At 42.8% G+C, this 20,071-nt stretch overlaps 1 protein-coding gene across 7 annotated transcripts in view; it reads left to right on the top strand.

Annotated features, from left to right (window-relative positions):
- Window positions 1–20,071, top strand: part of ARHGEF1 (Rho guanine nucleotide exchange factor 1) — a 187,669-nt gene that overhangs the window by 59,622 nt on the left and 107,976 nt on the right. For 5 of the 7 annotated variants that reach the window (XM_030213027.1, XM_030213028.1, XM_030213026.1 and 2 more), the window contains exon 3: window positions 2,649–2,863. The exons of the other annotated variants lie outside the window; for them this stretch is intronic. The gene's annotated coding sequence lies outside the window, so the exon portion shown is untranslated. The remainder of the gene's footprint in view (window positions 1–2,648; window positions 2,864–20,071) is intronic. 7 annotated transcript variants of the gene reach the window in all.

The raw sequence follows: 20,071 nt of genomic DNA, 5'->3' as shown, positions 1-20,071 counted from the left end.
CTCCTGGATTCCCTTTTAAACCTTTGCTACTCTTTTTGCGCTTGACTTTTTTAACCCCCTCCTTTCAAAATGCCATTCCCTTTTTCGTTATATACTTTGCTAACGTGGAGATGTTGGCCAGCCTTCATAGCTCCTTTAAGTTTAGCACACTGTTTTTCTATTACATGAAAAATGGCCCACTCAGCCAGCTTCCTTCTGAAGATACTCCCCTCCATTTTTTAACAAAAGTAACACAAAGGAACTTCCCCTCCCACTTAAATCCTTTATATATCTGCCTCAACAGTCCTTTTGCTCTGTTGAGTGTAAACACTGCAGCCTCTAACATAGTTAAAGACTTAGCCATCATGGGGCTAATCTCTTGAGGGAGAGCAAAATTTCTCAATTCCAGAAGAATTCAGCCAAAATGCCCTTTAGCCTTCTCTGTGTTGAGCCAGAACTGGCCTTGATTAGGGGCACAACAGACAGCACGAATCTGAAACTGGGATACCACATAAAACCCATAAGAGTTTGGTTCTCCTAGCTTACTCTCCTCTCATGTCTGGAGTGATTTCAAACTGATCTTTGCTTTTTAAATTTCCAGTTTACTGCTAGGTTGTTCATCAAACAGGGCAGTGTTTGGGGAGCTTTTAAAAGGCACCACTGAAAACAGGAAGAGCAGCTGGAGAAACAAGTTCATCGTTTTTTGATCGCCTGATCACGGCTAAGCCATCTCAGATGTGTTCTTAATCCATTTTTGCCCATCTGATCTCAAAGCTGAAAGCAAATAGACATAATACACTGTACACCCAGTTACTTCAATATGCCTTTTACATCTGTATAGGTCGAATTATTCTGCACCCTGGAAAATGTCAGAATTTTATTTCAAGCAAATAGACAACATTGTATGGTGTAAAAGGTTGTTTTTTGGTGTGTGTGTGTTTAGAATGGAAGGAGAAAGAGGTTAGGGCCAGTGTTGAGTTAATTTTAAATGTTAGTAGTTGAATAAATTTACTCCACAGGTTTCAAATGTTATTAAAACTGTATTTAACTTTTTTTTAATTCAATACTTTGCATTCTTTTATTCATGCCCTATTCACCTTGCAGCTGGATTACTGTACGTGTACGTAGGAATTATGCTAGTCTATTTAACTTAAAAAGGTTACAGGCTTTGCAAAACACTGCTTTACACCTTTTATATCATGTGAAGAAGGGTGCTCATCTCCACTGGAATTTAGGATTCAGTATAAGATTTTACTTTGACACTTAAAGCCTTCTGTACCAGTATACCATCTTCTCTCTCTTCCCTTACCATCCCATATACCCTTTATTGTACTCTCAGGTCATTAAATGATCATAGGCTGTTACTACCTGAGCCCTCTTTCACACACTTTGAATCTACACATCATAGTGCTTTTTTTTCTTCCTTTCCCCAGCTCTGTGGAATGATCTCTTCATGCAGAACTCTCTCCTTTTTTTTTTTTTCAAATTTAAGATACCTATTGAAAGCCTTTGGGATTCTTTTAGTGAGTTAGGTTTCGGATTGCCAACCTGGAAGTGGTCCAGGTAACCTTTGTGTGACTGAAATTATCTTTCCTATCTGATATTTGGTGTGTGTTCTTGTTATTTTTATTTTATCTTTTTTTTGTTTTATGCGTTAGATTGTATATCACTGAGTCAGATGTGTCAGAATAAGCCTTTTAGCAAATTCAATAAACAGTAAACACCACCTCTAAACAATGAAAAATTCAGCCAGAAGAATAGAAACAAATCATGTAGTAGGTGCTACTACTATATTTATTCCAATTTCTGTACTGCATGATCTACACACTGCCGGTCTCAGCAGACAATAAACAAATTCAAAGCTAATATATAAAAATCATACTTGTCAGATTTAATACAGAAAAGCCATGGTTCTGCTCAAATGGGTGAATATTAGAGAATGACATGGACAAAGTTTGTCTCCATCCCTGTCCCATCCCCGCAGACCCTGTCCTCATCTGCAGAAGCCTCGAACACTTTTATGATTTTATATTTAAATCTTTTTATTTAAAGTATAAAAGAAACAATATGTGCAACTGTTTATAGATCACAAATAGAAAACAATAATGAGCAACTGTAATAACCTTCCCCCCTCCATCCTTTCAACCAACCCCAACAGTAGCTGACTTTTGCTACCCCAAAGAACCCTAATCCACTCTGTTTAAATTTACAGGGGAACAAAATACAATCCGCTCTGTATGCTCTAGTGGAGGAGAAATATGCCCTACGAAGCATTGTTATGATTTTGTGTATGAATAATAAATCATCAACCGTCTCAGGATTCAGTCTTGCTCTCCTGTCTTCTACAGTCCTTCCTGCAATAGAAAATGTCTTCTCAGAAGATGGGCTGGTAGCAGGAATGCACAGGATTCTCCCATGCAATATTTTGCCAGTTGTGGTCAGCACTTTTGCTCATTTAAAAAAAAAAAAAAAAATCAAATCTTCATCATCTGCATTACTCGAACATAACTGACTGACCAATTCATTAACAGCCTTCAAAGTAGAGAATGACATGGGGCCAAAGTTTGTCACTGTCCCTATGGGCTCTGTCCCCATCCCTGTGGTTACCGTGGGACCCAGTCCTTGTGTCATTCTCTAGTCAATATATATAATTTTTTTTTTTGATACAGGCTGTGGCAGCTGAAATAAATCTGGACTCGATATCTGGATAATGACAATATTCAGCCATCTTGCTCTCTTTATTTGGATGGTTATACAGTTTGCAGACTGAATATTGCTACTAACGGATAACTCAAGGGACTGCCCTAGTACTGTTGAGATCGTGTCTGGGAGGTCTGCAGTGATTTTGAGTGGCAAAATGCAGGTAGCAGGTGCTATTATCCAGGTGAGTGATTTTGTCAGGTTAAATATTTTCAATTTCCTCTGAAACTTCAAGTAATTTACTTCCAGTGTAGGGAGGACATTTCACCACGAAGGCCCTTTACTGAAAATGCCATTCTGTATGTTAGTGTTGCCATCTGAACAGGTGGGACCAAAGAGATTTGATAATGGGAGACAGCATGAGCCTATCTGGCCCATTATGTGGGCTGAAGCCAGTAGGTGGAGCTTGTTGCCCTATCAATTTCATTGTTTTGGATGTCCCAAGATGGCGGCACCTGCATTGGTGAGAATTAAAACTTCCTTGGGTGAAGACTAGCTTTAGCCTTCTGATGACATACCATCGCCTATTATCAAACCTCCTTGGGTGGGACCCACAACATATTTGTCTCTAGATCTCAAGGTACGACCTAACTGCTGTTTAACCAGCACACTAGCCAATAAGTAGGGTTACCACTATACAAAACCAAATGAACCATATCATAGAGCTGTGGACCATCCTCTGAGCTGCCAGTAGCCAATGTAGTCTCCTCAGATTGCTCGCCAGGAGTGTGTAAACGAAGTATTTCATTTTCTAGATGGAGTAAATGTTCTCAGACTTCCCACTGAAGGAGAAAATCAGAGAGCAGCTAATGTATTTGTGTTTTTTAAATAAAAATACAGTGTTGTAAGTTGCTACCCCTGCTGAGTCCTCGCTCTCTGCTGGCTCACACTGTGCTTTCAGTTTCTCGGCAGCAGGGACAACACTTGGCCCGTCTCCCATAATATTAGCACTTTCCTGTTTGGAATAAGGATTTTTTTTCCCTATTTTCCATACACTGGCAGTAGAGCACAGCTTGTAGCAGCCTCCGCCACCCCCACCTTCTCTGGCTCTGGCTCTGTACCCAGGAGCTGCTGGCTTGACAAGGCCTACTCTTGTGATCCTGGGCAGCCTTTGCAAAGTCAGGGGCGTGTGCTGTCTAGGGCCCTCCAGGAAACAATTCTATCTACTGTTCGAGGTGAGGGAGGAATTCCTTACAACCACCCAAGAAGGATCCTGACTGGTAGGGTGAATAGGTTTTCTTACGTTGAGGGGAAACACATTTTTTTCTCTCTGTGTATGCAGGAAAACTCAGGCCTTTCTGCTTAATGGCATGATGTGCTACAAAACCACTCAGTCTTGCAGTCCTTGCTGTCATACAATAGGTACATTACAGGATCATTGAGCTCTTCTCCAGGAAATCAATGATTTAGCCATTTTCTTTTCTCTGCTTTTAGCCGTTGGAGTAATACATGAGGACCAGTTCAAAGCAATTTCCACAGGTCAAAGTCATGACATCCATGTAAATTTCTGGCTAAAAATTTGAAGTGATGTCAAAGAGGCAGTGAAACAGTCAAAAGAAATGCCACCTGGAGAGGCAGCTCCAGGAGGGGCTGCAGTAAAAATGCCAACAAACACCAGTATGGCAACCAGGATAAAATTTATTGGCACACGTTTCAGCATCCACCTCCATCAGTGGTAATAGATCTTATTGGACAAGAACACAGGGCACTGTTGACTGTATAGGACTTGCTGACTGAGAATCTTCTGTTCTCAAGTAATGCTGCACAACTTCAGAAAATATCAAGCTGCAATTCAACCTTGGTGCGGTTAAAATTTGGGCCAGTCTTCAACAATGTACGTATCGTTTGTCACATCAAGAGGAGGGCGTGGTTAGGTATGTGTGTGGATCCTGTTTTACTTTTCGAACAAAGGCATATTTTGCAGCTGCAGCACTTTTTAAAGAGAAGCTACTGCAAGGCCTGTAGGTAAAGCATCCAGGATTTTATTCTAGAGAATTTCAAAATTGCTCATAATACAAGTATAAAATGCTGTCTGTTGCAAAGACTAAACCCCATAAAACTGTACAGCCATGTGAGATCTAGCAGTCAAGATTAAAAAAAAAAAACCTGCTGTTTCCCACTGTCTGCTATGATGGTGGTGGAGAGCAGCTGAACTTCAGCAGCCGGAATTGCTCAAAGCAACAAAATGAAGCACAGTGTTTATTTATATTATCCTTCAAACACTGAGCATTTCAAAGGCTTCTACTAAAATAGCACTGCCCATCACTCCCCTTGTTACAACAATACCAAGACAGAGGGGAGCTCTCAAGGGGTGTGCAGAAGCTCCCTCCTTCCCCTCAATTCCCCCCACCACCTCCATATCACAGAAGAGTCCTCTCTTGTTCACTACCTTGGCAACTGCCAGTATAATGGAGGAGTAGTCTAAGGGGTTAGAGAAGTGGTTAGAGCAGCAGACCGGCAACCAAGGAAGCCAGGGTTCAGATCCTACTAATGGGCAAGTTGCTTCACCCACTTTGATCTCCGATGCCATAGTAACAGATGGCAGATAAAAGACCAGCATGGTCCATCTGGTCTACAGAACATGTGGGTTACCTCCTCTGTGCCTTTGTTTAAGGTTGTACTGGATGCTAGGTAAAGGTTACACCCCTCTGTGCGTTTTTTTTCCTCCCCTCCCACCTCTGGACCCCGATGCTCAGAAGCAAATAGCCCAGACTAACGCTCACATTTGCTAGCGCCAAATGTTCAGAGCCACCAAGCGTGTGAATCAATGAGCTCGCCAGCAGTGAGTGCAGTGAACATGCAAATGCACGTTGATGAGGTGATTTGCCATTCACCCCCAATTCATGGTGGACAGTGTGCCACACCAGGGTGCTCCTTCCGTGACAAATCCTATGGAGCTGGTGTTAGGGTGTAAAAGGCTTGTTTTCCCATCACGTGTTCGCATATGTCAGATAGAGGTATGACAGTTTGGAAGCACAAATTGAGCTCAATTATTCTGTTGGTTCTGCTATGTCCCCTCTGAACTAATAATTTAGTAATAGTGTATTTTTAGGGGTTTACATGCTACATAATCAGCTAATGGATGAAAAGTGGCGTAAGTTTCCTTGTGTAAAGAGCCTATTATTACACTCTGCTGGGTGCTGTGTTATCTATGTGTTGAAGCACATTTTTTTTTTGCAATGTCTTAAGCTTTCGGCAGAGAACATATGTGGGTCCCGGCAGGAAAAGCTTGCCTTCAGAATTGTGTAGCTCGAAGCTGAGTGAACGGCACCTCTTCCTCCTCTTTCTCTTCTCCCTCCTCTGACTTTCCAGGACATGCGCTCAAGAGCTGTGCTTAACGCACAACTCTTGAGCACATGCACCTGGCACAGTCCTCTCCCTGAACTCTTAATGCTCAATGCTAACAACGCGCCTATATTTGCATGTCATTAGCGTTGAGCACTAGAAAGCTGGGTTTCTACCAAGTACTAACACTGCTACTAATAGGGTTTCTGCCAGGTACTTGTGACCTGGATTGGCCACTGTGAGAAGCAGGATACTGTACTAGATGGACAATTGGTCTGACCCAGTATGACTATTCTTATGTTTTAATGTGTTGCCGCTATGTTGTGGAGGCGTTTTTCATGCACTGTTCAGTACAGCACCAGAGTTTTGAGCATCTGGGCCTCTGTGCTTTTGAAGTGTGACAGTCATTTGTTTTCCTTTGATCCCTTCCTTTTGCTATTTAGGGATGCTCTGCATTTAACCCAGCCTTTTTGAATTCTGTCACTGTTTTTGTCCCCACCACCTTCACCGGGAGGGCCCTCGTTCACTGCTTTTTCCGCTAAAATGTATTTCCCGAGGCTGTTTTTAAAGCTTACCTCTTTGCAGCCTCTTTTCACATCCTCTAGTTCTACTGCTTCCCTGTGTTTGAAAAAAAAAAAGTGTGTACATATTGCCTCATCTCTCCTCTCAGGGTATGCATATTAATGTCTTCATCTCTCTTCTCATATGTCTTGTGGCACAGCCCCATACCATTTTGGTCACTTTTTTTCTGATCCATCACAAGTCGTTTTATGTCCTTAGCGAGATATGGTCTCTAAAATTGATGGGCAGATGATCAAATCCCCCACACTGTTCCGATTAACGCTCTAAAATTAACACCAGAAAACGGGGGGAAACAACGCCACCCCCCTACGATCGAAGCTAATAGCATGCAAATTTAAGAAACCTATTAGCTTTGATCATGGGGGTACATCTGTGGGAGAATTGTGCCTTGGCATATGCCCAAGTCACAGTTCTCCCGTAGGAGTTTTGACAAGGCTGTCAAAAAAAAAAAGCCTGGACCTGTCAAACAGCAGACGAGGTTTGACAGGTCCGGGATTTTCTCCTGGACCTGTCAAACCTAAGCCCGACCCCCCCCCCCCCCCCACTTAAGTCGTGGAGGGCCAGTGGACCTCCAGGCCCCCCAAACACTAAAAAGGCCCTGGTGGTCCAGTGGTACTGCTAGCCCCCATCCCTACTGAAGAGACCCTGGTGGTCCAGTGGGACCACTAACTTTCCTCACCTGCACCCCCCCCCGCAGCCTTTCTCAAAGTTGAAGGAGGGAGGAACTAGTACTCCCTCCCTCCTCTGCGGGCACATCCTCAAAATGGCGGTGCCCTACCTGGTGCATTCTGGGATGTGCTGGGCAGGACTTAACCCTTTTATTTATTCGTGACATTTATACCCCACATTAGCCTGAAATAGACTCAAGTTCAATGTGGCTTACAAACCTACAATAAAGTGAATAAAATGTAATAATGTACAGAATATTACACAAATTACAGTAACTTCAAGAAGCAAATTAGTACTTGTGCAGTAAGAAACCAGGAATTTAGATTATCTCAAGGACAAACAAATAATTAAGGGTGGATAGGTGAAAGCATAATTAGACAGGACGAGATGGGAAACGAGATTAAGAAAATGGTGTGGGTAAAATTCAAATAGCGTTCTGTGTATTCAGAAAGGCCAGACTGAAGAGAGGTGTTTTTAGAAGACTTTTCTAAAAGTTAGGTAATCATCTATAAACTTGATTGATTTAGGAAGAGAATTCCAAATTTTGGTGCCTTGATAGGAGAAATTAGCAGAGTGAATTGTTCTATATATCACATTTGTACAGATAAGGAAATGTAAGACAAGATATTCTCTAGATGATGAAATAGCATTACGAGGGGGTAATTCATTAAGATTATTCATTTATGATGGGACTTGACCAAACAGGATTTGGTTAATGAAAACGCATAATTTGAAAGATATTCTATTTCTTATTGGTAACCAATGTAGCTCGTATAAAAGAGTAGTGGCTTTGGCGAAGTGAGGAGATCTACATATAAGACGAGCAGCAGCATTTTGAGCTGTTTGTAATTTTTTGAGAAGACCACCCTTAAGTCCATCATAGATGGAATAGCAATAGTCGAATTTGGTGAGGACAAGGAATTGAACCAAAGTACGAAAGACAGATTTAGAGAAAAATGGCCTCAATCTTTTTAGCTTCCAAGGTGAGTGAAAGACACTCGAGAGAGATTTGGTTTTCAAGGTTGAGGAAATTACCTATAGTGACTCCCAAGGTTTTCATTGATGACTCAAGGGAATAGGTTTTGTTCTTAATAGGATGGTGAATGCTAGTTATAATTTGAAAGTTAGTTTTATTCATGTTTAGTTTGAAATTAGAAGCCCATGGTTCCATAAGTTTTATCCCTAGACTAATCATATGTGTTATGTCAAACAATTCCTTAGAGATTGAGATAAAAATGGTGACATTATCAGCATATATGTATGTCAAAAGAACATGTTTTTCTAAAAGATGACCAAGAGGTATCATCATAACAAGATGGGGGAAAGAGGGGAACCCTGAGGGACCCCACAGCCAGGAGACCAAGTGGAAGAAAGTATACCTGATTGATTTGATATGACCTCGATCTTAAGAAGCGAGAAAACCATTTCAGGACGACTCCACAGATTCCATAATAGTCAAGAATATTTAAAAGTATATTATGATCAGCAATATCAAAGGCTGGATAGATCAAATTGAAGTATCAATCTTTTGTTGCCAAAAGTTAATTCTCTCCAAAAGTTAGCTAAGGTGGAGGTAAGCACAGTTTCTGTACTGTAAGAGGGCCTAAAACCAGATTGTGAACTATGCAAAATGACGTGAAGCTGGAGATACTCCATAAGTCAGAGCAAAGTCCTTCCACTACTTTAACAAGAAGAAGAATTGAGGCTACTGGTCTATAGTTGGAAACTAAACTTAAGCTAGTTTGGGTATTTTTAGATATAGGAGTAAAAATAATACTGCCATTGTCAGAGAGAAAGAAACCTTGAGACAGTATCAAAGTAAGATTCGAGTGGAAATGATGTAAGAATAAATCAGGAGCTGACTTGAGGAGATAAGTAGGGCATGTATCAAGCAGACAATGTGAATTTACTTATTTGCATATATGGAAGTCAAACCCCACCCAGTGCATCCCAGGATGCTAGTCCCTCCCTTCTCCAACTTCAAGGTAGACCGCAGAAGGGAGGGCCAGTGAGAGTGAGGAGGGTTAGGTGTCCCACTGGACCACTAGGATGTTTTTAGTGTTTTGGGAGGGGGCCTTGAGGTCCACTGGACCTCCAAGCCTTGTGTTTGGGGGGCAGGCTTAGGTTTGAGAGATCCAGGAGAAAGTCCCGGGCCTGTCGGACCTCTTCTTCTGGTCTCCCCTGTTCCTCCTTTGCTCAGCAAACCCTAGTGCCAGCTCTGAGCTGGCTTAGGGTTTGCAGCAGGAGCAACACCCTTGTTTGGCTTGCTGCCCGCTGATAATAAGGGAGGAATGGAGGAGACCCTCATTTGCATGCAGTTAGCAGTGAGCCGATGAGTTTGTTGTTTTACGTGCTCGCTGGCTCTGATCCTGGGGAGCAGGCCTCTAGTACCCATGTTTACTTCTGATCATCTGCCGGTGAGTGCAGTATTCCAAATGGGGCCTCATGAATGACGTATACAGAGGCAGTATTACCTCCTCCCTTCTACTGGTTATGCTGGTCTCTAGCATCCTTCTAGCTCTGCACCCAACCTGGTCACATTGTTTTGCCACCCTATTTTCTAGCCTGTGTTAACACATTGACACATATTGATACATATTAGCAAATGTTAATGCAAGCTATACACGAACTCCCTTTCTGTAGGGCATGTATTATTAGGAAAGGTATGGAAAAACAGGTGTGAGGCTGTTATAATGCCGTTGTATCGCTCCATGGTGCGACTGCACCTTGAGTATTGTGTTCAATTCTGGTAGCCGCATCTCAAGAAAGATATAGTAGAATTGGAAAAGGTGCAGAGAAGGGCGACTAAAATGATAGCGGGGATGGGACGACTTCCCTATGAAGAAAGATTAAGGAGGCTAGGGCTATTCAGCTTGGAGAAGAGACGGCTGAGGGGAGAAATGATAGAGGTATATAAAATAATGAGTGGAGTGGAACAGGTGGATGTGAAGCGTCTGTTCACGCTTTCCAAAAATACAAGGACTAGGGGGCATGCGATGAAACTACAGTGTAGTAAATTTAAAACAAATTGGAGAAAAGTTTTCTTCACCCAACGTATAATTAAACTCTGGAATTCGTTGCTGAAGAAAGTGGTGAAGGCGGTTAGCTTAGCAGAGTTTAAAAAGGGGTTGGTCGGTTTCCTAAAGGACAAGTCCATAAACCGCTACTAAATGGACTTGGGAAAAATCCACAATTCCAGGAATAACATGTATAGAATGTTTGTACATTTGGGAAGCTTGTCAGGTGCCCTTGTTCTGGATTGGCCGCTGATGTGGACAGGATGCTGGGCTTGATGGACCCTTGGTCTTTTCCCATTATGGCATTACTTATGTACTTATGTAGTCTTGCACTCATACTTGTGCGCTTAGTGCGCAAAATTGCACATGCAGGTTATAGAAAATTTCCAGTTACATGCGTAAGTTCATAGCACATTAGCCACTAATTGGCGTAACCATTGATTATTGGAGTTAATTGGTGTTAATTGGCACTGATTTGGAAACTTAGCATAGAAAATCTATAGTGCATAACTGCAAGGGGGCATGACCAGGTCAGGGATACCATATTTGCTGTGAAAAAAGAGGACACAAAATAAAATTCAGCCCTGTCACACCCCTGCCCCACCCGTCCCAGGCACTACAGTGTCACCTTGACCCCCCCCCCCCCCCCCCAGAAAGCCAAATTCTGTAAGAGGAAATGCTGGTAAAGTAACAGAAATGCATTTTCTTCTATGTTAAATACAAAATGAAAAGATGTACACAACATGCTCATGAAATGCTTAGAAATGTATTAAAAAAGGAGAAAGGAAGACTAAACGACAACCGGCATGGTTAAAAAGTGAGATGAAGGAAGCTATCCAGTTGTCCAGAGAGACTCAAATTTTTTGGAGCCCGGTCCGAAAGATCGGCGTCTGTGTTTGCACCGATGTCAGGAGTTGCATCGGATGCATCGTTCCATATGGCTGAGAGGCTTTGCATCAAGTGGGGCCTCTATGCTCATCTCTGATATACAGTCATACCAGCTCTACATGAGCCTATACTTGTGCAATGTCTTATGCAGTAATGTCTGATTTGGCGGATTCTCTCCCATAGGAGCCGGCCGAACCATTTTGCCAGTTGGTCAAGCAGCAGGAGGAGTATAGAAAGTTCTTGGCCAGAGGCGCTTATTTGAAATTCTGAAAATCTTTAAAAACCTTTATTTTTAAGAAAATATTTTTACTGATGGACCCCCCCCCCCCCAATAAGGAAGAATCTTATCGCAAAGTGTCCATTTCCATTCTTTTTCACTTCATAATATTATTCTTTCAAATTAATTATCACATTCTATTTAATCATTGTTTAATTCAACCCTACATGTCTTTTATATTGATGTATTCACTGACTAATTTGTATTGTTTACTATGTTAGATACATTGAACCCAATTTGCATTGTTAATACAATAATCTGTTAGCCACATTGAACCTGATTTGATTGGGAAAATGTGGGGTATAAATGAAATAATTTTTTTTTTGCATCCTTGACACAATCATCATATTTTATGGTACATACAGCTGTTTGCATGCCTTCCAAAGTAGCTAAATTGTCTAATACCCCTTCAGCTCAATGCTGACTTTGCCAATTGGAGTCTGGTGCATTCTCCTACATGCTCTGTTACTTCGAACTCCTACAGGATTACTGGCAAAAAGTGTGGGAGAACCTTAGTGTGATCTTTCATTTAAATGATACATTGCATTTTAAATATATTTGGAAATACCTTGGCCTGGTCCAAGCTTTGTAAAGGCCTCATTCCAAACTTCTCAATTTGTTAATTCCAGTGGCCCTTCAGATTATCTTGCATATTTGGAAAGAGAGTTTGCATATAAAATATAATTTTTGGTGGGATATAGTATGCCATGTTCATCCTCCACCACGTAATACGTGCAGCAGCTCAGTCAGAAGCCATTCTTTCACAAAACGTGTGAACCACTGAATGACAGCTAATTCTCATGTAAGTTTTGTATTGTACCAATTAGCAACTTCTTGTACACACCATGTGTGTGTTGGTTTGTTTGCTGTTGAAAACCCACAATAAAAAATTGATCTAAAAGATGGTAGTCGAAGAGACCCCAAAGAAAATGTCACGCTGTATATACCTCTACTGTTCCTTTTTTTTTTAAATTCTCCCCTATGCTCTGTTCTTGTTCCCCTGGGTTCTGTGGTTTGCCCTGCTTCCGTCCCCACCCCTCGCAAGGCGAGGCTGTGCTGTAGTGTGTGTCATGGAGTTCTCATTTAAACCTAGTTCCTTGATCTGATTGGGCAGGAAGCAGAGGCCTGGTTTACTAATCTGCTATTGAGATCAGTGCAGTAGGGCTTGGCAGAACAAGATTGTGGCTTCAAAGAGGAGAGGAAACGGCTCCCACAGTGAGCAAACTTGCCATGGCTCTGTTGCACATAATTGAGCCCAAGGCTCCTATGCTGCCCTGATCTGTCACAACTTTGTTATACAATGTGACACTCACAGCTTATATGCAACATTAACAAGCCACAGCTCTGTTACACAGCATGACCCTCACAGCTCTTACATGGCATTAACAAGCCCCGGCTCTCTCACTTTATTTGTATTTTACTTTAAGGGGTAAATTGGAGGCATGTTTGTTCGGCTATCTGTGTTTTAGGTGAAATCTGTTCCTGCCAGGGCAAAAAAGGAGGTCAGAGATTAAAACATTACATTCTCTATATGCAGTGATCAGAATAATTTTTTACTTATGCTGTTTCAAGGTCAATGTCAACCTCTGACATTCATGTCATATTTTTTCATTTTGGAGAGCTTATCCCCAAGCTCATGGAGAGTTCACCATACTGCACGAATCACAGTCAGGATTTCGATCCAACCATAGCACTGAAGCAGTGCTATAATCACTCTCATAACCAAATTTAAACAACTAATTGCAACTGGAAACAATGTGCTCCTCCTACAATTTGACATGTCCAGCGCGTTCGACATGGTCAGCCACCAAATACTCTCAAACATCCTGGATTATTTTGAGATTGGAGGAAACGTACTCAGATGGTTCGAAGGCTTCTTAACAGCAAGAACCTATCAAGTAATATCAAATACAAAAACGTCAACACCATGGAAACCTGAATGCAGAGTACCACAAGGATCACCGCTCTCGCTGACTCTTTTTAACTTAATGATGATACCATTAGCCAAATCGCTATCCAACCAAGGACTCAACCCATACATCTATGCAGATGATGTCACGATATACATTCCGTTCAAACAAGATATAACCGAAATTACAAATGAAATCACACACAGCCTCCAAATAATGAACTCATGGGCAGATGCATTCCAACTAAAGCTAAGCGCAGAAAAAAACACAAGCTCATTTTCAAAGCACTTAGCCTCCCAAAGTTCCATAGAAACCTATGGAACTTAGCCTCCCAAAGTGCTTTGAAAATATGCCTCAATGTCTCATCCTGTCCTCACAATACAAACAAACCCAATACCATAAACACCCTGGATTACAACCTCCCGGTCTCAGACAGCTTGAAAATTTTGGGAGTCACAATTGACCAAAATCTCACACTTGAAGATCATGCGAAAAATACAGCAAAAAAAAAATGTTCTACTCAATGTGGAAACTTAAAAGAATCAAACCTTTCTTCCCAAGGGAAGTATTCTGCAGCCTAGTACAATCAATGGTGCTAAGCCATCTAGACTTCAATGCTATCTATGCAGGATGTAAAGAACAAATCATTAAGCTCAAAATACAGCAGCCAGACTCATATTTGGGAAAGTGAAATATGAAAGCGCCAAACCCCTAAGAGAGAAACTACACTGGCTCCCACTAAAAGAACGAATTGCATTCAAAGTGTGCACCCTGGTCCACAAAATCGTTCACGGGGAAGCCCTGACCTATATGTCAGACCTTATAGACTTGCCTACCAGGAACGCAAAAAGATCAGCACGCACATTCCTCAATCTCCATTACCCTAACTGCAAAGGGCTAAAATATAAATCCACATACGCGACCAGTTTCTAATACATCTGCACGTAGCTATGGAACGCACTACCGAAGGCCATAAAAATAACACAAGACCTAACTTCCGAAGGCTACTGAAAACAGATTTGTTCAAGAAGGCATACCACAAACATCCATCTTAAATACTAAATAATAAGACTTTACATGACCTAGACATAACTGAAATCTTATCACTTGACTGATTAACCTCTTTGCCTTTAATAAATAAACACTACCACTTCAATCTTTATGTCGAATATGGTCTCTCCATAGTCGATGACCTAAATTATGCTACAGCCCAATTTATTGCTCAGGAACCTTTATGCATTACCATAAGTTATTCTTCCTTACCATGTATATGCACATGATGCATATCTATACCATGATCTGTTCCACGTATGTTATATTCCATGTATTTTATCATGTATGTATGCAACTTAACGCATTACCATTTGTAATTCTGTTACCCGGAAATGGCAACCGCCATTACGGCAAATGTAAGCCACATTGAGCCTGCAAATTGGTGGGAAAATGTGGGATACAAATGCTACAAATAAATAAAATAAATAAATGGACTGATTGTGGGAGAGAAATGTGTCTGCTGCCCCCCCCCCCCCCCCCCACAAAAGAGATAGAGGAGTGTTTTGATGGCTTTTGTCTTTTGCTGGGGTGTTAGAACCCCACCCAAGCCCCTGTCTTCCTCTGTAAAACATTGAAAACTGTATGGTTGTTCACCACTCCCAGCTCAACACAGCACCTGTATTCATCAGCTCCTGATGATAGGGCCTATGTATCACTTGCCCGTGTATCGTATTATATCCACTGGATTTTCCTTCACTACTCTTGTTAGAAAATTCCTCACATACCTGCAACATGTTTACTCTGTGTATCTAACCTCTGTCTAACTCTGTATACACGTCTCTGTGGTGTGTATGTATACCTACGTGTATGTTTCTGTGTAATATCCCTGTTATTGTGTGTGTATGTATGTATAAATTACATTATTAGCAGGAAGTAGCAGAGGGCTGCAATGCATACTTAAAATGTGAGTGTATGCATGTATAGATTATTACACCTACACACTGTCTAGCATGCATGCACAGCTGTTTGCTGCCTCCAGCTGAGACCCTGTCATTTTACACCTATGCCAGGAATGTCTGAGTAATCCTGAGAGCATGGTGTGAAGGAGGGGAAACTGAACTGAACAATCTCTCTCTCTCTCCTCCCCCCCCCCCCCCCCCCCCCCCCCATTTTATCTCAGTACTTTAATCCAGACCTAGTTTTGTAACTTGTCATCCCATTGCAGTCTGCACAGGAATGGAAATTGGAATAAGAGAACTGGAATCCCAAATGATTTGGAATTTAAATTTTAATTACTCACCTTTTCAAATACAAGCTAAAGGTGGGTTACATTCAGGTACAGAGCCACATAGCCTCTTATAAATGAGGCCCTAAATTGTGTCTGAGGCAGTGGAGTATTAAGTAAGTGGCTTGCCTAAGGTTTAGAAGCCCGATGTTTATTTTTGTCAGGCTTTGAAGTTATAAAAGCAGATAGTGAGAGCACCACGGGTCCCTGAAGCAGAATTTGGCACGGGGCACTCCGTTGTGCCGCTTTGAGATAACTGTCTCCAGTATTTTACACAATTTATAAAATGTTGGACAATTTACTGATAAGTGATCTATTTGAACCGCAAGATCTGGATTTTTTAAAAATTTTGTATTTTTCAATATTGTTTTATTTATATGGTTTGGGCACACTTTAAACCACTATTGAACACTTCTTGGCACCTGTTTGTTTTGGTGGGGAAGCCAGTGATGTGGTAATTTCATTAGATAAGTTAGCTGGTTTTTCCAGCCATTGTCAACATTCATATGCTCTCAGCTGAGGTGAGAAAAAAAGTGAGTTTGAAGCACTGAGTCTTCTCCACTTCTAAGTTTTTCTGTATATGTGTGATTAATTGAACAGAGTGAATTTTATATATGGTTGCCATGGGTGTTATAGTGAATTACAAGAGTTTTGGGTTCGAGTTAAGGCTAGGAGGATCATCAGTGAGAGAAGTGGGACTTCTTTAGCTCTTAGCTCACTTCTCCAACCACAACTGCTAGATTCTTACCCCTACTGCAGCCTGAAATTTGGTTGTCATCTCGCAGCTGTCTCTGTTTGAGGCAAGCTGTTGTCTGTGGATAGCTCAAAGCTTATGTTTAAATAGTATGCAAGCACTGGTAATTCTGCTTCCAGCACTCCACAAGGGTGCAGGCCATAACATACCCAGAGGCACACACCAAAGAACTCTTCCAACACAAAGTAGGTCTTGGGTTCTTCATACAGGAACTTCTCAGCTGAGGCTTATTTGTGTGTCTTCCAGATTGTCTGCTCACTTTTCACATCAATGAGGATCTGTTCTCTGCCCATCTCTGATCCTTGCACCCCCCCCCCCCCCCCCCCTTGAGGATACCGTGTTCCTGTCCTAGGTTGTTTTCTATTCCACTGTAGATGGTCCCACTAAACGTTGTTATCCAGGCAGGAAAAGGTGAGAGACTATATGTAGGGTACCTTTTTTAGTTTCCAGCCCCTCCCCATCTCACTCTGTCTACCTTTTCAGTCTCTTCACTGCACGCACACCCACCAGCCACCTTTTGCAGCCCCCTCTCGGTTCTCCAGGCCCCTCACCCCCTCTCTCCCTGCACCCTCACCATCTTCATCGCGCAGCATAAGGAGGAGCTGCCCAGTGGCATCTCGGGCTGCTTCCTGTTTCTCTGCCGTCCTGGAACAGACTGTTCCTTTGAGCCACACAGACTTCTACAGCCGCGTGGCAGGAACCAATGGGGACCAGGGTGGCGGAGGAGCAGGAAACAGCGCCTCTTCGTGTCGTGCTGAAGTCGGTGAGTGTGCAAGGAGGAAGGGAGGCAGCAGGTGGGGAATTCTGTGGAAATTCTGCATTGCGCAGTAGTACACAATTCTCTCAGGTGTAGTTTTTAGCTAGATCATTTATGGCGGGTACACAAAATAAACCCTCTGAGAGGAACATAAAGACCATAACCTGCTCTTATTCCATCTTACCTTAAATACTAAATGTAAGGCACATTTTAGATGGACATCTCAATTCCAGTTTCTAAATTCTGGTAGTGTTTTAGGAAAGGGTCTGATGATGCAGATCCTTTTCTAAATTATTTGCAGTATTGGAGGTGTATGTTCCAACTACATATAGTGACGGCACCCATTTTGCAATTGTCAGTGTCTAAAACATCAGTGGAGACAATATGGTAACGTACTGCCTTGAAAAGCCAAAACAGTGTAACTGTTGAGAATGTAAATATGTGAAAAGCCCAAAAAACTGATTTCTTTGAATAAATTCCCATGATGTAATTCTTGACCAAAAGTAATACAGTACTGTGTTCTGGCTCAACATATCTCCCATTTATCGAGAGATACAGTAGAAGTCCAGAAATCTAGACTGCTCAGGGATCGAGTCAGTCCAGATTTTTGGATTTTCTGGATTCTCAGGCAGCCCTCCGTTCCTGGCCCTTCACTCACTCTCCCAGCCCCCCTCCTTGGCTACGCCTTCCCTCCCCGTACGGTCCGGCATCTTTCCCCCCATTCCCGGCCCTGCTCGCTTGCTTTCTCTCTAACCTGTTTTGAAGTTTTCGCAGCACCAATGGCAGCCTTACTCACTGGTTGCCTCCGGCATGCACCGGAACTTTTCCTTCTGACCCATACCACCCCTTCAGAAGACAAGACGTTGTTTCAAAAGGGTGGGACAAGTCAGAGGGGAAAGGCCCGGTGCATGCTGGAGGCAGCCAGTGAGTAAGGTTGCTGCTGATGCTATGAAGACTTCAGGACAGGTTAGAGAGAGAGCAAGTGGGCAGGGCCAGCAGTGGGGAGAAAGACACCGGACCGTGCAGGAAGGAGGGAGGTGTAGCCACGGGAGGGGCCTTGGGGGCCTGTGAGAATGAGTGAAGGGCCAGGAACAGAGGGAGAGAAGGTGTACCATGTTGAGGGGGGGAGTCAGAGTCCAGTTTCTCAGGCAGTTGGCATGCAAATTTTAAAGGGTCCAGATTTCTGGCTGATTCAGATTTCCAGCACCTGGATTTCTGGACTTCCACTGTACTGTTTTAGACTTGTGCTACAGGCTAGAAAATGCATTCAAATGTTAAGTGGCTTCCATAGCTACAGTTAGCTTAGTTTTGACAAAAATTTCAGTTACTATGTTCTAGCTTTTCAGGGCAGCATACATATCTTAAGTGTAAGCACTTATATGTCATATGTGTAAGAACCGATATTTAGACATGTATGTCTGTAATTTTGGAAACCTACACATTTTTGTTCTCCCATTTAATCTGCAGAATCTACAATCATTCTGGAGAGGAAGTGACATCACTGGAGTGGATGGTTTCTCTGGTGTAGTGCTCCGTTGGGGCTGTGCTGTAATTTAGAGGCAGTTGCTTCCTGCAGTGTGCTTTTCTTTTGAAAATGTTGTATTCCACTGCTTATATCTTCTGATGGAAGCTGGAGAACTATAAATTCACCAGTAGCAGAGCGAATTCGGGCACATTGAAACAGGCTAGTTTGGGGGGCACTGACAAGATGGCAGCAGCTGCAGAATCTAGCCCACAGGACCTGATGGCTGATGCAACCAGTGGAAGTGCGAATTGTGCAATGCCTACTTCAGTCTCTGGGGACCTATTGATGGTGCTAGAGGCTCTTCGAGAGGAGGTTCAGTCTATTCGCACAGATGTGCGCAGCGCAGTGGATGAAATTCAGCAGGTCTTTCTGATCTGAGTAAGCGCAAGGTTGAGGGAGTGGAGGGCCAGATTGAGGAGACACATCCGAAGATCAGCTTGCTGCAGCAGGTCGACCTGGATCTTTGGGATAAATTGGAGGATTTGGAGAACAGCCCAAGGCAGTGTAATTTGCAGCTGCAAGGTATTCCTGAAGAAACTGCTTTCCAGGATCCTGAACAAGTAGCGCAGGAAGAGAGCACGGGGTGCCAATGCTCCAACTCCTTCAGTGCTCATTGAATGTGCTCACAGGATGCTGGACCACCAGGTGGAGAATAAGACCCGGGATATTGTGATCTGCTTCTCTAGTTACGTTATTAAGGATGAGTTGTTCAGTACGCCTGTAAGCTGTCTGACTATCATTGGAAGGGAGTTTTGGTGGAGGTGTATCAGGACCTGTCTCCTGTGACTCTTAAGCGGAGGAGAGAGCTGCTTGGCATTACTCGATACCTGCGGGAGGTGGAATACCAATACAGAGGGGTTTTCCCCTTTGCCCTTACCTTCACTGTGGGTGGTGCCACTAAGTGAGTAAAGGAGCCTGGGGAGGCCTGGATGGTTTTGGTGGCATTGAAGGCGGAGAATCTGCCGGAGGAGGCTCGCCAGTTGGTTGCATCTCAGGTTCCTTCTAAACATCCCTCCGTTGGCAGCAGGCAAAGGGGGCTTTGAGATGGGCGAGCAACTGGTTCGAGTGTTGATGGTCATGGAGCGTGAAGATGGTGGGGGGTGGTCAAGGGTTAGCAGATTATAATTGTAAGGTAGTATCCTTTAATGTTCAGGGTTTGAACCCACCACACAAGCAGGGGCTGTTGTTTAAGGAATTGAGGAGGCTTAATTGTGATATAGTGCATTTTCCTCAGTTTTCTTTTTCTTTTTTTGCTGTACTACTCGGGTCAAGAAGACGGGGGTGGCTGTTACTTCCTCTACGTGTAACCACTATGAAGAGAGATTTAGAGGGCAGAATGTTGCTTTTACAGGGGGAATTAGGTGACTAGCAGGTGGCTATTTTAAATGTATATGCCCCATGTGATCCACTGGCTGCATTTTGGAAGACCCTGCACACTTTCTTGAGGAGC

Source organism: Microcaecilia unicolor, chromosome 8 (assembly GCF_901765095.1).
Source record: "Microcaecilia unicolor chromosome 8, aMicUni1.1, whole genome shotgun sequence".
Taxonomy (NCBI): Eukaryota; Metazoa; Chordata; class Amphibia; order Gymnophiona; family Siphonopidae; genus Microcaecilia; species Microcaecilia unicolor.
This window is presented reverse-complemented; position numbering and strand designations above follow the sequence as displayed.